We start from the raw sequence: 19,304 nt of genomic DNA on the forward strand, positions 1-19,304 counted from the left end.
GTGGCTGATTGGCATTTCTTCCTCGGCGGAGCTGAAGAAAACCTTTCAAAGTCAGACACACTTTTGCATATGCTTTTTGGTCACTTGTAGTTCTTGCTCAGAGACTCGCATGCCTACGTCTTTCTGAACCTGGGTTTCTTTATTTGTAGAAATAAGAAGTAGACTCCTGGGATGCCTAAGCATGAGAATTATAAGATGAATGAATGGCAATGCCCGTGCAGTTCCTGTCTCCCTCACTCCCTCTGCTGTGGGTGAAGGCCCCACACACAGTGGCTCCTTTTCTGAAGAAGGCCTCTGGCCCTCAAGGGAGGAAACTAAGGGCTGCTGCTCTGAGAGACTTTTGAGCCCTTTTTGTAATTCATGGGAACCCCTCAATCGTGGTGGCCAGTGATTGACAGCATCCACATCTACCTGTGATCCTAGGTGACAGCTATATGGGGATGGCCAGAGACTGCAAATTAAACATAAGAATCCTCGATAGCAAGTATGGGAGGCTCTAAATTGGGCCCACCCAGCCCTCCCTGAATGTTAATGTCCAAGAAGGAGAGCTGCCCGATGGATGGAGGTCCTGGCCTTGACATTTATTTTGCTGAATAACACTGAGCAAATGGCTTGCCAAACTCTAAATGCAATTTCTTCATCTGTAGAAAAGGGTAATAATAGCACTTACCCAGTGGAATGTTGCAGGCACATATGAAGAGCATCTGGGAGCATAAAATATAATTTTCCTTCTACCTTTTAAGTTCTTCTTCCTGGACTGATCAAATTAACAGAGAGATTGACAATTTAACAGGAGAAAATGTACAAAGTTTATTACAGATGTATATGCAGGGGTGTCATAAGATATGAGACCTTAAACACATTGGACAGATGAGGCTGATATGCCCTTCCAGGCAAAGTAGAAGCGGGGAGGAGTCTGGGACTCCAGAAGGAGAGGAGGTAATTCTACGGTAGGAGAAAGAGAAACTGTTGGTGAGCTATTCTTGCTGGGCTGTCCAGAAACAATGGGACCGAGAGGGAACGGGCTTTGCTAGATGCCCTCCTGTGCCACGTATGTGCTAAGTCACCTGTGCCACGTATGTGCTAAGTCACCTGCGCTGAGGTGCACGTGCTAAAGTTCCCTTCCTGGTGTTGTTTTTTCTAGCAGTTTTTTTGGTTTTGTTTTGCTTTTTAGGCAGGAAGGGGAAGGGTCAAAAAGGTTCTTTCTGAGTCTTTTGTTAAGAATCAGTTTAAAATCAATATCCCAAAAGGCACAATTTGGGGTAGCAGATCTTTGTTCTCCCTGGAGCACCAGGCACCTGACCGGGCAATCATTGTTCTTACAGATTGCCCACAGAAGGTTCCCAACAGCTCTAAAAGCAACTCATACAACATTGCTGTCAGCAGGTAAATAAAGTCCCTGTTGCAGTCTCTCTAATCTCTCCTCCCTGTCAGTTCGCCAGTTTGGTTTATTCAAGTGGGTTTTGTAGTGAGAGGAGGTCATTTTTTTTTAAGGCCCTGCTTTGCTCTCTCGTTTCAGGTGCAGCCTGTCAAACTCTGTGGGGGAGAGAAAGTGGGTGGGGTAGGGCTCCTGTGGGTGTCTCCCACTCTTTCTTTGCCCTGAACCCATCTCTGGAGACCCAGGTGTTGGCATGGAGGCAGGAGGGGAACGTTTGCACCTGGCCCAACTTCTGTGTGTGGCTTTCTGGCCTATTTTCTCCCAGGTCTTTATACTTCTCCCAGGGGGACAGTTGACCCCTTCTAGAGATGGAGGGAGTGAGGATGAATGGGCCAAGTTTGGGATTGGTCCCCTGCCAAGTGCTTAATAATCATCATAAAGGCCTTCTTGACCAGGGTAAGGAAACTTGGAGCCTTCTAAAGGGTTTTCACAGTCAGGATCCTTAGGCCTCCTTTGATCCCCACTCCCCACCCCCACCGTCCCCCAGCGCCACCCGCCTGTGCAGATTTCTAGGCTGGGCCTGCAGTGGGGTGGGGGGTGGCCCGGGAATGCACAACAATGTCTTCTTGTTATGAAACACTTACCACACCCAAGGCTTCACACTATATAATAATAGCTAGCTTTTCTTGAGTGTGTATTCCTTACCAAACCCCTCACAACTGTTCTAGGTGGAAGATACTGTTACAGACATGAAAAAGAAGGCTGAGGGTCATTAACTACTCAAAGTGACAGGGCAACAAACGGGCAGGTGGGGGTGGGGGTGAGGTGGGGGCTGAAAGCCTGCCCTGGGACCCTGAAACCAGTGCTCACTACCTCCAGGCCGGCCGCACTTCCAAACCTGTCCATCCTTACCTGGCCTGGTACTTCAGCTTCTCCTGACCTCCCACATTGGATTTTTCTACCCTCTCTCACCTCCAGGCCACCCACTAGGATTTTCAATACCCGCTTCATCACTCATTGTCCCTCCATTTATTACAGACCTTCCTGGAGTCATAAAGGATTAGCTCCCCAAACCCTCCCAATCCAGCTATCCTCTCCATCCTTTCTGGGGCTTAGCCAACATCCTTACAGATCACAGGTCACCAGTGAGGGAAGGGGCTCTGTGGAAGTCTCCCTCATGACCAGGTCACCTGCTGGCCCTGGCTAAAGTTTAGCTCCTGGAGAAGATTGGGAGGTGGTCAGGCGAAGCTTCAATCCTCTTTTGTCAAGTTCCTCCTTTCCAGGGTAACCAAGTTTGGCTCGGATCCAAGCAGCCCACCCAGCAGGGTTGAGGGGGGTGGAAATCTTAGTTTCTTCAGAACTCTTACTCTACCACCTGCCTGCTCTGTAGCCTCAGCCAAATCCCTTAGCTCTTGTGCCTCACTGTCCTCATTCATAAACTGGAAATAATATCTACTTTGGTGAGAACGAAATTACGTAATGCCTGCAAATCATTTAGTGCGATGCCTAAAATTAAATGCTGAAGAAGAGCAAAGTGGCTTAGGTCATCACTTTAGCTCCATTGGCCCCCAGTGGGGACAATATTGTCCCTTAATCCCCTACTCCCTACAGCTAGGTTTCCCTCCTTTGGAAGGCCCTAGAGAATGGGGAACTGTGGACTCCGGCAGGGAAACTGGAGTGGGGGGAGGGGGCTTACGGGTTGTTTTCGTGGTTATTTCCCAGTTTTACCTCCCAGGGTTTTGTAAACCCAGCTTCTCCTCCTGCCTCTTTCCACCTCCCAGCGGCTTTTTCTCCTCACTTGACTCCTAAAATCCAACATTAAATAGGCCCGTTGTATTTTGGCAATACAGTCAAAAGTGTTCCCTTTGCCCCAGCAAGTCCACTTCTAGAAATGCATCTTGAAATAAGTAAGGAGCCTAGCAAGGATTTTGTTGTAAGGATGGGCCTCTCAATGTTCCTTTTAAACAGAAACAACCTCCATGTCTAAGGAGAGGGGACTGGCCACACACACACACACACACACACACACACACACACGCACACACATACGTGCGTGCACCTCCTCACACTACAGTCAGTGGCCACCAAAAGTCCTGCAGCAGAAGAAGGTTTTAATGACAGGAGCAAACGTTCAGAATGTATTTTATTTAACTTTTTACATTTTTGAGAAGAAATGATAAAACATCACAGTACATAAAATATTTTCCTGGCTGGTGTAGCTCAGTGAATTGAGCACAGGCCTGCGAACCAGAGGATCGCGGTTCGATTCCCAATCAGGGCACATGCCTGGGTTGCAGGCTGGTTCCCTGCAGGCCAGTTCCCAGCAGGGGATGCATGAAAGGCAACCGTACATTGATGTTTCTCTCCATTTCTCCTTCCCCTCTAAAGATAAATAAATAAAATCTTTAAAAAAATAAAATAAGTATATGCTCTTTAAAAAAATATTTTGTCTTTGCTGCTTATGTGTGGTTTCTAATTTATTTGCAAATGAGCGTGTCTTTATCCTGTAAAAGGGGAAAAGGCTATATTTGGCAAAACTTGAGTAGAAATGGGAGTCAGTGGCCTTCAACTGGTTTTATATTTAGCCCCGGGATAGACCTCTGTCTTTCTGTGGCCCAATGAACTCCAGAGTAAGAAGCCCCAGTAGATCTAAAAGTTTAGGTCAAAATGAAAGCAGTAGCAAGGAAGAAGACCTAAGCAGTCCTGTGGTCCCCTTTATAATCCTCTTCGGCATCAGCAGGAGAGTCTTCAATGATCTGGATAGTAGGGACCTGACCTTGGCAGTGTCATGGAGGGCTGGGAGCCCCTTCTCTTTCTTTGGTATGGATAATTGATGCAAGCGGACTTCCAGGACAAGTCCTCCAGGGACCCCTTCCACCAGATGGGCCCCTCAGTGTGCAGTACCCCAAAGACCCGAACTACTTCCTCTGGAGGTGGCAGCCCCTCCCCCAGTCTTTTTCTCATTGTCCTCTCCTCTCCATTGTCCTCTGTTCAGGTGATCAACCCAGGCTATCTGTGAGGAGGGGGACAGTGCTCATCTGTGCTCAGGAGCCTGTGAATGATAAGAGATTTAGTGGGGGGCAGTTCACATGTATTGGGAGCATGCAGAAGGCTTAGAGGATGAGCTGGACACTAGACCTCTGCATCTTCGATAGACTCTTGGGTAAAAAGCAGCAGGTAAATATTTTTGATCACTCCTTATATGTCATGTATGGCACTAGCACTTTAAGAGCATCATCCGATGCCAGTCTAGGCCTCTGACAACTCCAATACATTGCCTGCCTCTGGTTCACTTAATCCTCACACAGGACTTGTCATACCTTATCCTCATGGTTTACCCATGTCCCCCACCAAGACGGCATGAATGATACTGTTCTAGCTATGCCATCTGTCCAGCATTGCCCAGCCCTGAGTCTGGCATACAGACTGACAGGTACTAGGGAAGGACTGAGATGGTTGGGAAAGAGCTTTTTATTCTGTGCCCCTCACCTCTGTGAAGCTGACCCAATTGAACTAAGGCTTCACATGACTTGGTAAGGGAACCGAAGGAGTTTGGGTAGAGGTGTGGGCATTTTGGGTTATTTACAGGGGTCTGTTGGGGTCTAGATTCCCCACAGAGGCTGCCAGATCAAATCCTCCATCAGCTTGTATTGTCCCAGATCTTACTGGTCTCCTCACGGGAGCTCGTCTCTGGTTTTCAGGGCACCGAATGCCGATGGACAGGTGACTTAAGTGGCACCCACTCCCAAAGCTCAAGAGGCTGCTCAAATGGGTGAGCAGCATCTGCCTCTATGAAACTGCAAACCAGTTTTGTCCGGAAACTTGACCTGGTTCCTGGGGAGGTGGCCACCTCAGGACCAGGGTGGGAGAAGCTCTTTTTCTTTTCTCCTCCCTCATTCACTTCTCTCTTTTTTTTTAAAACAAAGGTTTTATTTATTCATTTTTAGAGAGAGGGGAAGAGAAGGAGAGAAATATCAATGTGTGGTTGCCTCTTACGCCCCCCATACTGGGGACCTGGCCCTAAGCCCAGGCACGTGCCCTGTCTGGGAATCAAACTGGTGACCCTTTGGTTCACAGCTTGCACTCAATCCACTGAGCTACACCAGCCAGCGCCATTTCTCTTCTAATATTCCAGCTCAATCACCTCTCCAGCCATTGTCTGTCCCTAAAATAAGAATAGAGTACTCAAGCATGTCTATAATTGTGACATATTGTTCCTTAATGTTTCCATTTTGTTTCTGATAACGCCAGTTCTGGATATCTTAAAACTCAGGGGCATCTGACAGGAGGCTTTTGAGAAGAGTCTCAAATGGTAAGGAGAGTTTTTGGCAGATAGAGAAAAGGGTATTCAGGCCAAGGCACAGAGGAGTCTATGACAAAGCCGACAAAGGGTGTTGTGGAGGAAGAGGTGGTAACTAACAGGAAATGAGACTGAAAGAGCCTTGTAGGCCAAGCTAAAGGTGTGGACCTGATTCTGAGGGCAGTCAGAAGCCATTGAAGAGTTTGGGCCAGTGAGTATATATATTTTAAGCACCACAGAAAGAAGTGTTAAATAGCTTATATTAATTGACAACTTGCTTTGTAATACAAAAAAAAAAAAAGATTATTTCTGCCCTGGCTGGTGTGTGGCTCAGCGGACTGACTGCCGGCCTGCGAACAAAAAAGTCGCCTGTTCAGTTCCCAGTCAGTGCACACGCCTGGGTTGCGCGCCGGGGTCTCCAACTGGGAGCATGTGAAAAGCAACTGATCCATGTTTCTCTCCCTTTCTCTCTCCCTCCCTTCCCCTCTCTCTAAAAATAAATAAATAAAAAAAATTTAAGATTATTTTTTAGTCCTCCCAACAGTCTTATGAGGCAGCATTTTCATCTAATTTTAAAGGAAAGCAGGCATTGGGAAGATTGTTTCCTCAAGGTCACAGATAGGAGTTGATCCTGCAGTCTGTCGTTTTCATCATCATGCTCGTGGCTTTGAGGGAGGGGGAGGTCAGGGGAGGGTTCTGGAGACAATTGGAAGAGAGAAAGGACACCAGACCCCGCGACCACCTGGATTGTGGGTGTGAGGATGATAACACTTTCAGGGATGGTGTTCAGGTTTCTGCTTGCACACCCGGAGAAGCATGCAAAAACACAAGCTCTCTGGGCAAAAGCGCAGAGAAGGAGCCAGAGCCCGCTAGCCAGGGGCCCCAGCTCAGAGGCGGCGCAGACCATTGCGACAGGGCAGGATACCCACGTACTAGAGGCCGGCTGGTCGGGCGACCTGACCGAGCCGGACTGCTGAGAGCAGTGCCATCTAGTGGAGGCCGTCGCTGTGGCACCTGAGCCCCATGATGTCACTGCCGGGAGGCATGCCGGGAATGGTGCCGCCAGGGGTGGGTCACCAGAGGGACAGAGAAAGGGCCTGCGCCCAACTGCATGCGGTCCGGGCCTGTCTGGTCTCTGTTCAGCTGTGGATTCAGCTCCTCAAAAATACCAGGGCTCTCTGTCTTCCTGGCCTGTACGGTTTCCGCTGGCCTAGAGACTAGATCTCCTCCACTCCTACATACTGAGTTGAAAAGTCAACTCTCTCCCTCTCTTCCTGAGCCCTAGGCTTACTCCCTAAAACAACCCTTCTTCTGTTTTTTTAAAAAAGGATTTTATTTATTTATTTTTAGAGAGAGAGAAGAAGGGAGGGAAAAAGAGAAACATCAGTTGGTTGCCTCTCACGTATCCCCTACTGGGGACCTGGCCCACAACCCAGGTATGTGCCCCAGCAGGAATCCAACCAGCAATCTGGAGGTTTGCAGGCCAGTGTTCAGTCCACTGAGCCACAACAGCCAGGGCTTAAACAGCCCTTTTTAAGTACAGTTTTACCTGTCTGCTTCTTTGTCTGTCCCCACAACTACAATGAAAGTTTTATGACAAGGTGACTGGCACAGAGAAAGGGCTCAATAAATACTTTATGAATACTGAATGAATGAATACCTTGGCATAATCCTTCACATAATCCAATCCTTGCTTGGCATAAAGCAACTTTAGGACCTGGCATGGTAGTGTGAGAGACCAGAGCAACACAGAATAAGCCAGCCCTGCAGATGGAGAAGAGAGGACTGAGGATAGTGGGTCCTCTCAGTTTCCCTTAAGCTACCACCCACAGGGGTCTAGTTTAGGGACACACGACTTCCCGAGGATGACCAGGAGAACTGGTGCCTGTGTACCGGCTTTTGTTCCTGTGGCCTCACGGACCTATCCCTGCTCCTCTGGAGGAGGTTTTGAGTCCCATCTGTGCCACCCAGGGCAGCTGGGGACAGCATCTTTGTACTCCAGCAGCACCTTGTCTCTCTTTGTTCTTTGACCTATCAGAGAAATCCCAAGCTCAATCCAGACAAATGACTCATTACAGCCTCAAGAAATGAAAAGCCAGAAACTCAGGCTCCAACAGCAGCACAGCCTGTAGGAAAGGCACTAAGGGAAACCAGCCAGCAGATGCCCTCTAGAGTCAGTAGAGACCACTGCCATACCCTCAGTCTTTTCTGGGTCCAAAGTCAAGGAGTTCTGCCCTCTGCCCTCTGCCCTCAAGGATGTCTCCATCTGGTTGTGGGAAGAACTTGAATTGGGTCTTAATTACTATAGTAACAAAGATAACAGCTATGATTTCTTACTGAATGCTTACCAGGTACCAAACACTGTTCTAAGCATTTGACTTGCAGCCTCTCGTACCTCAAACAATCCCTTTGCGGATTAGCAATCTGAGGCTCAGGGAGGTTAAGCCCATCCATACAGTTGAAGGGATGTGTATAAAGCAGAGTTTGAGAGGAGGGCTCTGGGTGAGTTGGGAGGTGATGCACAGTTTGGGCAGACTGTGATGCAGCTCTTTAGTTGGAAGGAAAGGCTTGTGCTAGGGGTGTCATCAGTGATGAATAAGCCCTTTTTGCTAAGCTAAGGTGCTTGTACTTGCTCCTTCAGACTCCACATCAATGGCTCCTTTCCACTGTGTTTCTGTCTTAGGTGGTCAAGTGCTATGATTTGACCTGAGGCACTGGAACTGGGAATTCTGGCTCTGCTACAGTCTGGCTGTAGGACCTTAGGCCTCAGTGTCCTCTCTTGGAAAAAACCATTACTCAGACACTTCCTACCGAGCTCATGGTTCTCTATTCATAGCTCCAGAGCACAGTTAAGCTCAGATGCAGAAGCAGTTTTTAATTAACTTCAGCCTTTTCCTTAAATAGCCCCCTTTCTCATCTCATAGGTGCCCCTAGGACACAGGACAGACACAGAGGAGGGAGGCAGGAGAAAGAGCAGAGGCCCGTCTGTCTGTGTATCCCTGAGTGGATGTTTGACCCTCTCCTGCAGTTCCAGTTGGTCCCCTGGTCAGCTCTCAGGCCCAGAGAGACAGCATCTCTTCTTCATCCTCCTCTTTACAGTCTGCATTCATCCATTCATTAATTTGTTTGTTCATCTATTTATCCATTCATTAAATGTGCCTAGCTTTGTACTAGGCCCTGGTATATAGCCATGAACCACAACAGATAGGAGGTGAAGCTACCTCTGCTCAAGTCCAGTTGGCCACCAGGTGTCACCAGTGCCAGTCACAAGGTCTCTCTCTCCAAGGTCTGAGAAAAAATGAACTGGAATGGGGAAGTGTGGATGAGTGAACCTGACCAGATCCCCTCAGCCAGCTTGAATCAGAAGCAAGTTCCTCAAGTGGGGAAAAACCAAAAACAAAAAACCCAATGTACCTCCTCGCCCCTCCACCACCAAAAAGACACCCTCATGACTTCCTCAACAGCCCAGCTTGCCTGGGACCTTGGGAACTCACAACCTTTGTCCAGCCTGTAGCCCATCCCTCACACACAGTCCCTCACAGACAGTCCACCAGGCTTCTTGGAAACCGCTTTGGGGACTAGAGCTCATCTACAGGCAGCCTATACTATTACAAGATTCTTCCCGACTTAAAAACTAGAATGCGGCACTCACTTCAACTTGTCCTAGTTCTGCCTTCTGTGGTCAGAAAGAGGAAGACCCTTCTGACCTATAAAGCCCTTCAGACACTCAAAGTTCCTTGATTTCCTGAGTTTGTTTGTTCATTCATCATCCACGACCCCATACAGAGCATTTACTGTATGTCAGGCCTTTAGTACATAGCAAAGAGCAAGCAAGGCTGATGCTTGTCCTCCCACGGCTTTTGGTCTGTCCAAGAAACCAACAGCCAAACCAGCAGCAACAATAAAACATGCACAAGGCCAAATAGGAGAGATCTGGGCTGACACAGACCAGGAGGCAAGGCCCTCAGCCAGCATGGGACCCATGGAGTCTTGCTGGGGAGGTAGGTCTTTCTGTGGTCAGGCAAAGGGTGAGCAAGTTCAATGCTGTTTCAAATACCAAAGTTTTTAAAGAAAACTTGGGAGAGTTTTGCAGGTACCCTGAGCTTAGTTTGCTCATTGGAAAATGCACATCGTGGGGACAAGTAGGGTGCTTCAGGGACTGATAAAGCCATCCAGATAGTGAGAAAGAGCATGGAGTATAAGGGGCCCTGCCAAGGCTCAATCTTGTTAGAGTGTACAACTGAGGAAGGAGCAGGGAGGCAAGGGGTCCAAAAAGGAGGAGTCACCCTCAGGTCCTTCAGCAGCTTCTGGACACATGTGTCCAATGCTCAGATCTGGTCTGATGTGAGTTCCGGGGAACCATGAAGTCACCTTCCTTAATGCAGACACTGCCTTCCCACACACACAGCCAAGGAAGGCAGCAGCCTTTTGATGGTGGCTTACAGTGCACTTCTGGTCCTCCAGGACCCTTGAAGACTCGTCACTCAAAGTGCTAGGAGGCCACAGTGTCCCCATCTAGGGGGTCACACAGCTGAGCCAATGAACCCCAGACAGAGCTGTATTCCCATTGTTCTTGCTCATTTCCTTTTTACTCAGTTTTATTTTTATTTTTTATAATTTGTGCACTGCTTTATCAATTATGAAGCAGGCATTTTTTAAATTTATTTATCTTTAGAGGGGAAGGAAGGAAGAGAGGGAGAGAAATATCAACGTATGGTTGCTTCTGGTGCACCCCCTGCTGGGAACTGGCCTGCAACCCACAAATGTGCCCCGACTGGGAATCGAACCTCGATTGTCTGGTTCGCAGGCCCGTGCTCAATCCACTGAGCTACACCAGCCAGGGCCAAAGCAGGCATTTTTATTTTATTAAACTTTTTATTGATCAGACTTCTAGCCAAGATGGAGGCGTAGGGTAGCTACACTGTACCTTCTCGCACAACCAAAAGAAGGACAACGACAAATTTAAAAACGAAAAACAACCAGAACTGACAGAAAATCAAACCGTATTGAAGTCCAACAACCAAGGAGTTAAAGAAACATTCATCCAGACCTGTAGGAGGGGCAGAGATAGGTAGCAAAATGGAGAGGATGCCTGCAAGGTGGCGGCTGGTGGACCAGGTGAGGCACTGGCTAGCAGAGCAGGCGGTCCCACATTTGCACGTGGGTAAACCTGGAGGAACAACTGGAGAGCAAGACAGACCGCACAACCCAGGGTTCCAGTGTGGAGAAATAAAGGCTCAAAACCTCTAACTGGAAAAAACCTGTGGAGTTTGCAGTGGTGGGAGAAACTCCCAGCCTCACAGGAGGGTTCATTGGAGAGACCCTCAGGGTCCTGGGGTGCACACAAACCCGTCCATCCAGGAATCAGCACCAGAAGGGTCTGATTTGCTTGTGGGTGGTGGAGGACGTGACTGAAAGCCTGCCCAGAGCCAAATAAACAGGATTTGTTCTCTCTCTGACCCCTCTCCCACATACAGTGTCAACACAGCAACGTGAGTTGCCCTGCCCTGGTGAATACCTAAGGCTCTGCCTCTTACTATGTAACAGGCACACTGAGGCAACAACAACAAAAAAGGCCCAAATGAAAGAACAGATGAAAGCTACAGAAAAAATACAACTAAGCATTGGAGAAACAGCTAACCTATCAGATGAACAGTTCAAAACACTGGTAGTCAGGATGCTCACAGAACTGGTTGAGTATGGTTGCAAAATAGAGGAAAAAGTGAAGGCTATGAAAAGTGAAATAAAGGAAAATGTACAGGGAACCACCAATGACAGGAAGGAAACTGGGACTCAAATCAACAGGGTGGATGGAGCAAAAGGGAGAAATAAACATTCAGCCAGAAAAGAATGAAGACACAAGAATTCAAAAAAATGAGGAGAGGCTTTGGAACCTCCTGGACAACTTTAAACATTCCAACATCTGAATTATAGGGGTACCAGAAGGGGAAGAGGAAGAACAACAAGTGAAAAACTTATTTGAACAAATAATAAAGGAGAACTTCCCCAATCTGGCAAAGGAAAGAGACTTCTAGGAAGTCCAGGAAGCTCAGAGAGTCCCAAAGAAGTTGGGCCCAAGGAGGACCACACCAAGGCACATCATCATTACATTACCCAAGGTAAAAGATAAGGAGAGAATCTTAAAAGCAGCAAGAGAACAGGAGACAGTTACCTATAAAGGAGTCCCAATTAAGACTTCTAGCTGATTTCTCAAAAGAAACCTTGCAGGCAAGAAAGCGCTGGAAAAACATATTTGAAGTCATAAAAGGCAAGGACCTACATCCAAGATGACTCTATTCAGCAAAGTTATCATTTAGAATGAAAGGACAGATAAAGTGCTTCCCAGATAAGGTCAAGTTAAAGGAGTTCATCATCACCAAACCCTTATTATATGAAATGTTAAAGGGACTTATCTAAGAAAAAGAAGATGATCGATGATATGAACAGCAAAATGACAACAAACTCACAACTATCAACAACCAAACTTAAAAAAAAATCAAAAACAAAAACAAACTAAGCAAACAACTAGAACAGGAACAGAACCACAGAAACGGAGATCACATGGAGGTTAGCAGCAGGGAGGGGGAAGGGAGAGAAAAGGTACAGGGAATAAGTAGTATAAATTGTAGGTACAAAACAGGGGGAAGTTAAGAATAGTATAAGAAATGTACAATCTAAATGACTTATATGTATGACCCATGGACATGAACTAAGGGGGACAGGAAATACAGGTGGGAGGGCAGAGGGGAATAAAGGAGGAAATGGAACAACTGTAATAGCATAATCAATAAAATGTATTTTAAGACTTTATTTATTTTTAGAGAGAGGGAAAGAGAAGGAGAAAGAGAGAGAGAGAAACATCAATGTGTGGTTGCCATTCACGTACCCCCTACTGGGGACCTGGCCCGAAACCCAGGCATGTGCCCTGACTTAGAATTGAACTGGCAACCCTTAGGTTCTCAGGCAGGTGCTCAATCCACTAAGCAGGGCCATAATCAATAAAATATATTTAAATTTTTATTGGCTGATTTTTTTTAGAGAAAGAGAAGAAGGGAGAGAGAGACATCTATGTGTTGTTCCACTTATTTATACATTCATTTGTTGAGTCTTGTATGTGCCTTGACCGGAAATTGAACCCACAACCTTGGCGTATCAGGATGACCCTCTAACAAACTGAGCTACCCTGCCAGGGTTTATCTCAGCTTTAATTACACAAATAATATGCATTAACTTTAATTAAAATTTACAAGTACAATAAACAAAATAAAAATCTAAATACCTGCACTATTTAAATACTTGCACTATTGCATTTATTGCTGTGCAACAATTACCCCAAAACTTAGTAGCTTCAAACAAGCATTTGTTCTCTCACGGTTCCTCAGACCCAGGAGTTTTGGAGTGGCTGAGCTGGGCTTCTCACGAGATGGTGACCAGGTTGTGAGCCAGAGCTGCAGTCGCCTGAAGGCTTGACAGGGGCTGGGGTTTCACTCGCAAGATTCCCTTGAATGGAGTGTCACTCACAAGGTGTATGGTTTTCAGACCTGGCCAAATGTTCCTAATTGCTGGTGACAGGCCTTGCAGCCCACCATTTGGGCCTCTCTGTAGCTTCTTGAGAGTCTTATGGTATGACTGTCCCCAGAGCAAGTGATCCAAAAAAGAGAACAAGAAGAAGCCACCAAGCCTTTCATGATCTAGTTAGTTCTACACTTAAAAAATGGTTTTAAACTTTACTGTTGATCTGAGAGAGAGAGAGATAAACATTGACTTGTTGTTCCACTTACTTCTGCATTCAGTGGTTGACCCTGCACGAGCCCTGACAGGGACGGAGCCCACAGCCCTCCGACTAGCCAGGCTACCCGGCCAGGGCATCTTCCAAGTTTGAAGGGAGTAGTATCAAATAATTGGTGAATATAGTCTTTAACCCCCCAGCTAGCCTAAATCCCCTTCCAAAATAACCATTATGAATATTTTGTTGTATTTACAACCAGAATTTTTCTCATGCAAATATGTCTACTTTAAAAAATTAAAATGGTATCATAATATATATACTGTGGTATATTACTATTTTATTTAATGTTCATGTAGGTAATAATGCACACAATACAAAACCTAAAAGGTACAGAAGCACAAAGACATAAACAGTTCAGAGTGAGACTCCCTCTCTCACTTGCTCTCAGTCACTCAGTTCAGTGCCCTCCCCGTGTTATAAAATATGCATTTTTTCGCCTTTGTTTCCACACTCACTGTTCAGCAACTGCTCTGTTCCTCCACTGTACCTTTCAGAGATTTCCACAGAAGCATATGAAGAGCTGTCTCGTTTTTTTAAAAGAGCTGAACATTTCCTTGAATGGGAGCATCAGAGCTTATTTAATATGGACTATTTTGTAACTAGTTCTGGGACTTAAAAAATACTATAAACGTCTTTTGGTGTCAGTAAATCTAACACTACACTATCTTTTTTGCGGTTGCTCACTATGTACCGTCATTATGTCATGATAATGCAATAAGAAGACAGACACAGCCACATACTGTGTGATTTCATTTGTATGAAATGCCCAGAACAGGCCAACCCCTAGATACAGAAGGTGGATTAGTGGCTGCCTGGGGGTGGGGTGGGGGTGAGGGTGGTTGGGGGTGATGGCTAAGGGATTTCTTTTGGGGGTGTTGAAGATGTTCTGAAGTTGATTGTGAGGATGGTTGCACAACTATGTGACTACACTAAAAACCACTTGATTGTGCACTTTAAATAGGCGAGTTATACAGTATATTAATTACATCTCAATAAAGCTGTTACCAAAAACAAACAAAAAACAACTGTAGATCTCTCTACCCTGCTGGACACCTACTTCCCAGAGCATGTGGTTCGTTATTCACTCCCTAGAGATACCGTAGCTCAGCCAGGCGTGCTTCTGCACCCCAACCATGCATCGTTCACCCCTTTTTTCCGATCACATCTACCAAGCTATCACCTTATCCAGGGAAGACCGTGACACACTCATTGACTCCCTCCTGATGCAATGAAATCATCACAAAAAGGCGGCTGGGGGGGCGGCTGGGGGTCGGGCTCAGAGCTACCCACGGGTGAGACATCAAATCTCTTCTGGAAAAGTGACTGAAGCCCATGGTAAAGGCCAAGGCCACAGGGTCTGGCAACCCCAGGAGTGTGACTGTTGGGTTTTTTTTTTTAAGATTTTATTTATTTATTTTAGACAGGGGGGAAGGGAGGGAGAGAAATAGCCATGTGTGGTTGCCTCTCGCGCACCTCCTACTGGGGACCTGACCTGGCCCGCAACCCAGGCATGTGCCCTGACTGGGAATCGAACCCATGACCCTTTGGTTTGCAGGCCAGTGGTCAACCCACTGCGCCACACCAGCCAGGGCCGAGAGTGTGGCTGTTAATGGCGATGATGAAGAAGGTGGTGGTGGTGGTGGTGGTGGCAAAAAGTTAGCAGCTATTGAGCACCTACAAGAAGTCAGGTCTACAACAGCATCCCATGCTCATGACAATCTTCTGAGATAAAAGGTGTTACCATTCCTATTTTCGGTCTGAGGAAACTGATGCTCAGAGAAGTTAAATAACTGGGCCGGAGTCACAGAGCCAGTAGAGCAGAGGCCAGACTGGATCCACGATCAGCTGCTATTAAAATTCCCCCAATGTCTTTTGTCCTAGCAGGATTCAGAGAACTTTGCACATTAATTTCAGAAACTTTTAAACATGCAAGGGGTTGTGTGAGCAAAGGGCAGCTCCTTTGAGGCCACAGGCTTTCCTACACCAAACACACTCTGTCCCAGAACCAGTGCTTAGAGGTTTATTCCTCTCCCAGGCACACTGATGATGAGGATGGAAGTTATAACTGGGCTGGATATAGAAATGAGAGCTGCCCTGGCTGGTGTAGCTCAGTGGTTGAGTGCTGGCCTGTAAATCAAAGGGTCACTGGTTCGATTCTCAGTCAGGGCACGTGCCTGGGGTGTGGGCCAGGTCCCCAGTTGCAGGAGTTGGGGGAGGTGGTGCGTGAGAGGCAACCACACATTGATGTTTCTCTCCCTCTCTTTCTCCCTCCCTTCCCCTCTCTAAATATAAGTAAATAAAATCTTTAAAAAGTTCTTTCTCTTAAAAAAAATACCAGACATATTGGATTATTAGGGTCCACCTTAATGTCATTAGGATGAAGTCATTACATCCACAAGGACACTATCTCCAAATAGGGTCGCATTTACAGGTACTAGGGATTTAGGATTTCAACATATCTTTTTAAAATTATTTATTTATTTATTTATGTTCAGAGAGGGGAAAGGAGGGAGAAAGAGAGGGTGGGAAACATCCATCTATTGCCTCTGGCCTGTCTCCGACTGGGGACCTGGCTCACAACCCAGGCATGTGTCCTTGACTAAGAATCGAACTGGCAACATTTCAGTTTGCAGGCCAGACATATCTTCTTAGAGAACACAATTCAACCCAGAGCCGGTGAGGTAAGAAGGGGTCGTAGAAAGGGGTCTTGAGAGTGGTCAGAGCCCTGCAGACTGTGACCAAGGCCTTAGTTCCTGTGGAGCATCAGGACAGCTGCATGTGCGGGACCGTCTTCAACACTCAGACAGACCAGCTCTTCCCAACTGACGCAGGCATCTGAAGAGGAAGCTAAGGGCCGCAGAGGGAAATTGGGCCTAAGTTCCAGGCTGCCTGCCTCACACGCTGCGGAGTGACATTGTGTGGTAGTTGCTTCTTCCCTCTAGACACCGGGAAGTGCTCAGCTCTCATTTCTTCCTTTTTACATTTATCTATTTTTAGAGAGGGGGTGGAAGGGAGAGAGGGAGAGAGACGTCAATGTGTTGTTGCCTCTTGTGCACCCCTCTAACTGGGGAGCTGGCCCGAAACCCAGGCACATGCCCTGATTAGGAATTGAACCTGTGACCCTTTGGTTTGCAGGCCAGCACTCAATCCACGGAGCCACACCAGCCAGGATGACTGGTATCCTCGTAAGAAGAGAAAACACCACATGAAGACAGAGGCACACAAGTTGAAGCACATCCTGTGATGGAGGCAGAGACTGACGTGCTGTGGCTGCAGGCCAAGGAACACCTGGGGCTACCTCACCTGAGAGGCTTCAAGCAAGCGTGGTCCTGTCAACACCTTGATTCGAGACTTCTAGCCTCCAGAAGTGTGAGAGAATAAATTTCTGTTGATTAAAGCCACCACATTTATGGAACTTTGTTACAGTAGCCCTAGGAAAATGACAAAGACCCCCACCATGCTTACCTGCCTCAGCCACGCCACCCATCTCTCTGCTCCTCCATAGGCTAAGCTCCTTCTCACGGCTCCGGGGCCTTTATACATGCTGCTCTTCCAGAATGTTCTATACCAACACCTTCCCCACCTCCCGTCCCTTGCTCCTTCTGAACCTGGCTTAGATGACACTCCTTCAGGAAAATTTGGACTGGGGTTTCCCTCAGAGCAGCAATAGGAATGCCATCTTCACAACTCTTAGCACATCTGTGTTTAATTACAGGGTGTGATACCCAGTGCTCTGGCCCAGCTGCGGTTGCCATGACAACAGTCTGCCGCATTCACCAGCGGTCCCGTCTACCCCCGAAGTCCCAAGGCCGAGGCAGTGTTAGAATTTTTTTCTCTTTATAGCATTCTCTAAACAGTAAACAACCAGTTTATGTTCGCTGACAGGAAAAGAAACCCCAGAAAACATCGTGAACAAAAAGGGGAAAATATACTAAAAATTACCTGTATTCCCACCGCACAGAGTAATCATTGTTAGCATTTTGTCATATATCCTTCCAGACTTCTTCATGTCATGTATATTTCTGTTTTAAAGAACATTTTATTTATTTCTTTTTAGAGAAAGGGGAAGGGGTGGAAAAAGAGAGGGAGAGAAACAATGCTCCCAGACCAAGGAACTGAACCCACAACCATCCATATGCCTTGACCGGGAATCGAACTGGCAACCTTTTGCTTTGAGGGATGGCGCCCAACCAGCTGAGCCACAGCAGTCAGGGCAGCCACGCATATTTCTTAAAATGCATTTATACTGCTTTGTGCATTGCTTTTCTCCAGTAAGAAGCATATAATAAGCATATTTAAAGGTCAGTAATACAAAATTACATCACCATTTTTAGTGGCTGCCCAATGTTCTACTGTAAGATGAACCACAATTTATTTAGTTAACCAGTCTCCAATTGTTGGGCATTTACATAATTTTTAGTTTGTATCTGCTGTGAATAATGCTACTACAATCATTTGAAAAAATGGGCCTTTTGTGCACTTGTCTGATCCTTCCTTCCTTCCTTCCTTCCTTCCTTCCTTCCTTCCTTCCTTCCTTCCTTCCTTCCTTCCTTCCTTTCTTCGAGGGCCTCTTGGTGTTCATTTTTCACTTGGTATAAAACATACAGAAGGCTTGGGTGTGGCTTGTATGCTAAAGAATAGACTCTCAATTTCCTTTTTGGTGTTTTGCTGTTTTGATAGGAAAAAAAAACCCAAGTGCTTGTGCAACCTGCATAGCCTATGAGGCAAGCGGGGCGGAGTGGGGAGGGGACAGAATCTGACACTGCATCTGGAAGCCTGGTGCCTGGGGCCGGCTTTGCCAGGCTGCTTTCCCGTGGCTTCCTGAGTCAGGTCGCAGGTGATCGTGCTGCTGGAGGCCAGGCAGAGCTTCCGAGTGCTCTGGGGACTCCAACCCCATCGCCATGAATGAGACAGTGGACTTCCAAAAAAGAAGCTCACACACAAGTGACAGGAGTTGGCCTTGGGGACACTGGGGTGGTAGGGGATTGCTTTCCCAGGGTACTTGGCACTTCCATAATTGCTGTTACTGAAAGCGGAACCCAGAGGGCCCTTGGCTATGAGCAAGCTGGTGGCTGCCATGCTCTTGCTTGCCTACTGGCGGAGACCTTGGGGGTGACCTCTTTTTTGCCTTGGTGAGAGATTGCAGGTGGTCGGGGCTAGAGCCATGGAGCCCATTTGCAGAGAGGACTGTGGGAGGCCACTACACTGAGAGGTATGCGTGGTGATTATTTTTTCCTCTTTTAATTGAATGTATTGGGGCGACACTGGTTAATAAAGTGAGAGAGGTTTTGCCCTGGACAGGTAGTGCAGGTTTTTAGAGCATCATTCCCTATACACAGAAGTTGCAGTTCGATCCCCACTCAGGACACATACGGGAAGCAACCAATGAATGACGAAATAGGTGGAACAGCGGATCCATGTTTCTCTCTTTCCGTAAAATCAATAATAAATAAAAACTGTTAAAAAGTATATTGGTTTCAGGTTAAAGGTGATTATTTCTTGAGGAAGGATTCCTGGGAGTGGGGGAGAGGGAGGAGGGCACAGGGGTCCGTGGTGGCCGACACACAGCACAGTGCACAGATGCTGTGCCACAGGACCGGGCACTTCACACCTGTGTGGTTTTGCTAACCAGTATCCCCCAATAAATTCCATAGCGAGGAAAAAAATAAAAAGGATTCCTGGAACTGGGTTGCTAGGTCCATGATTATGTGTGTGTTTTTAAGACTTCTGAGGCATAGCGCCAGCCTGGCCTATCGAGTAAAGGATCTTCTGCCAGGGAAGGAAGCACAGGGTTTGGAGAAGTCGGGTTTCAGAGGAAACGACAACCAGTGTGGAGC

Source organism: Artibeus jamaicensis, unplaced genomic scaffold, assembly GCF_021234435.1.
Source record: "Artibeus jamaicensis isolate MK-2021 breed Jamaican fruit bat unplaced genomic scaffold, CSHL_Jam_final contig_456, whole genome shotgun sequence".
NCBI lineage: Eukaryota > Metazoa > Chordata > Mammalia > Chiroptera > Phyllostomidae > Artibeus > Artibeus jamaicensis.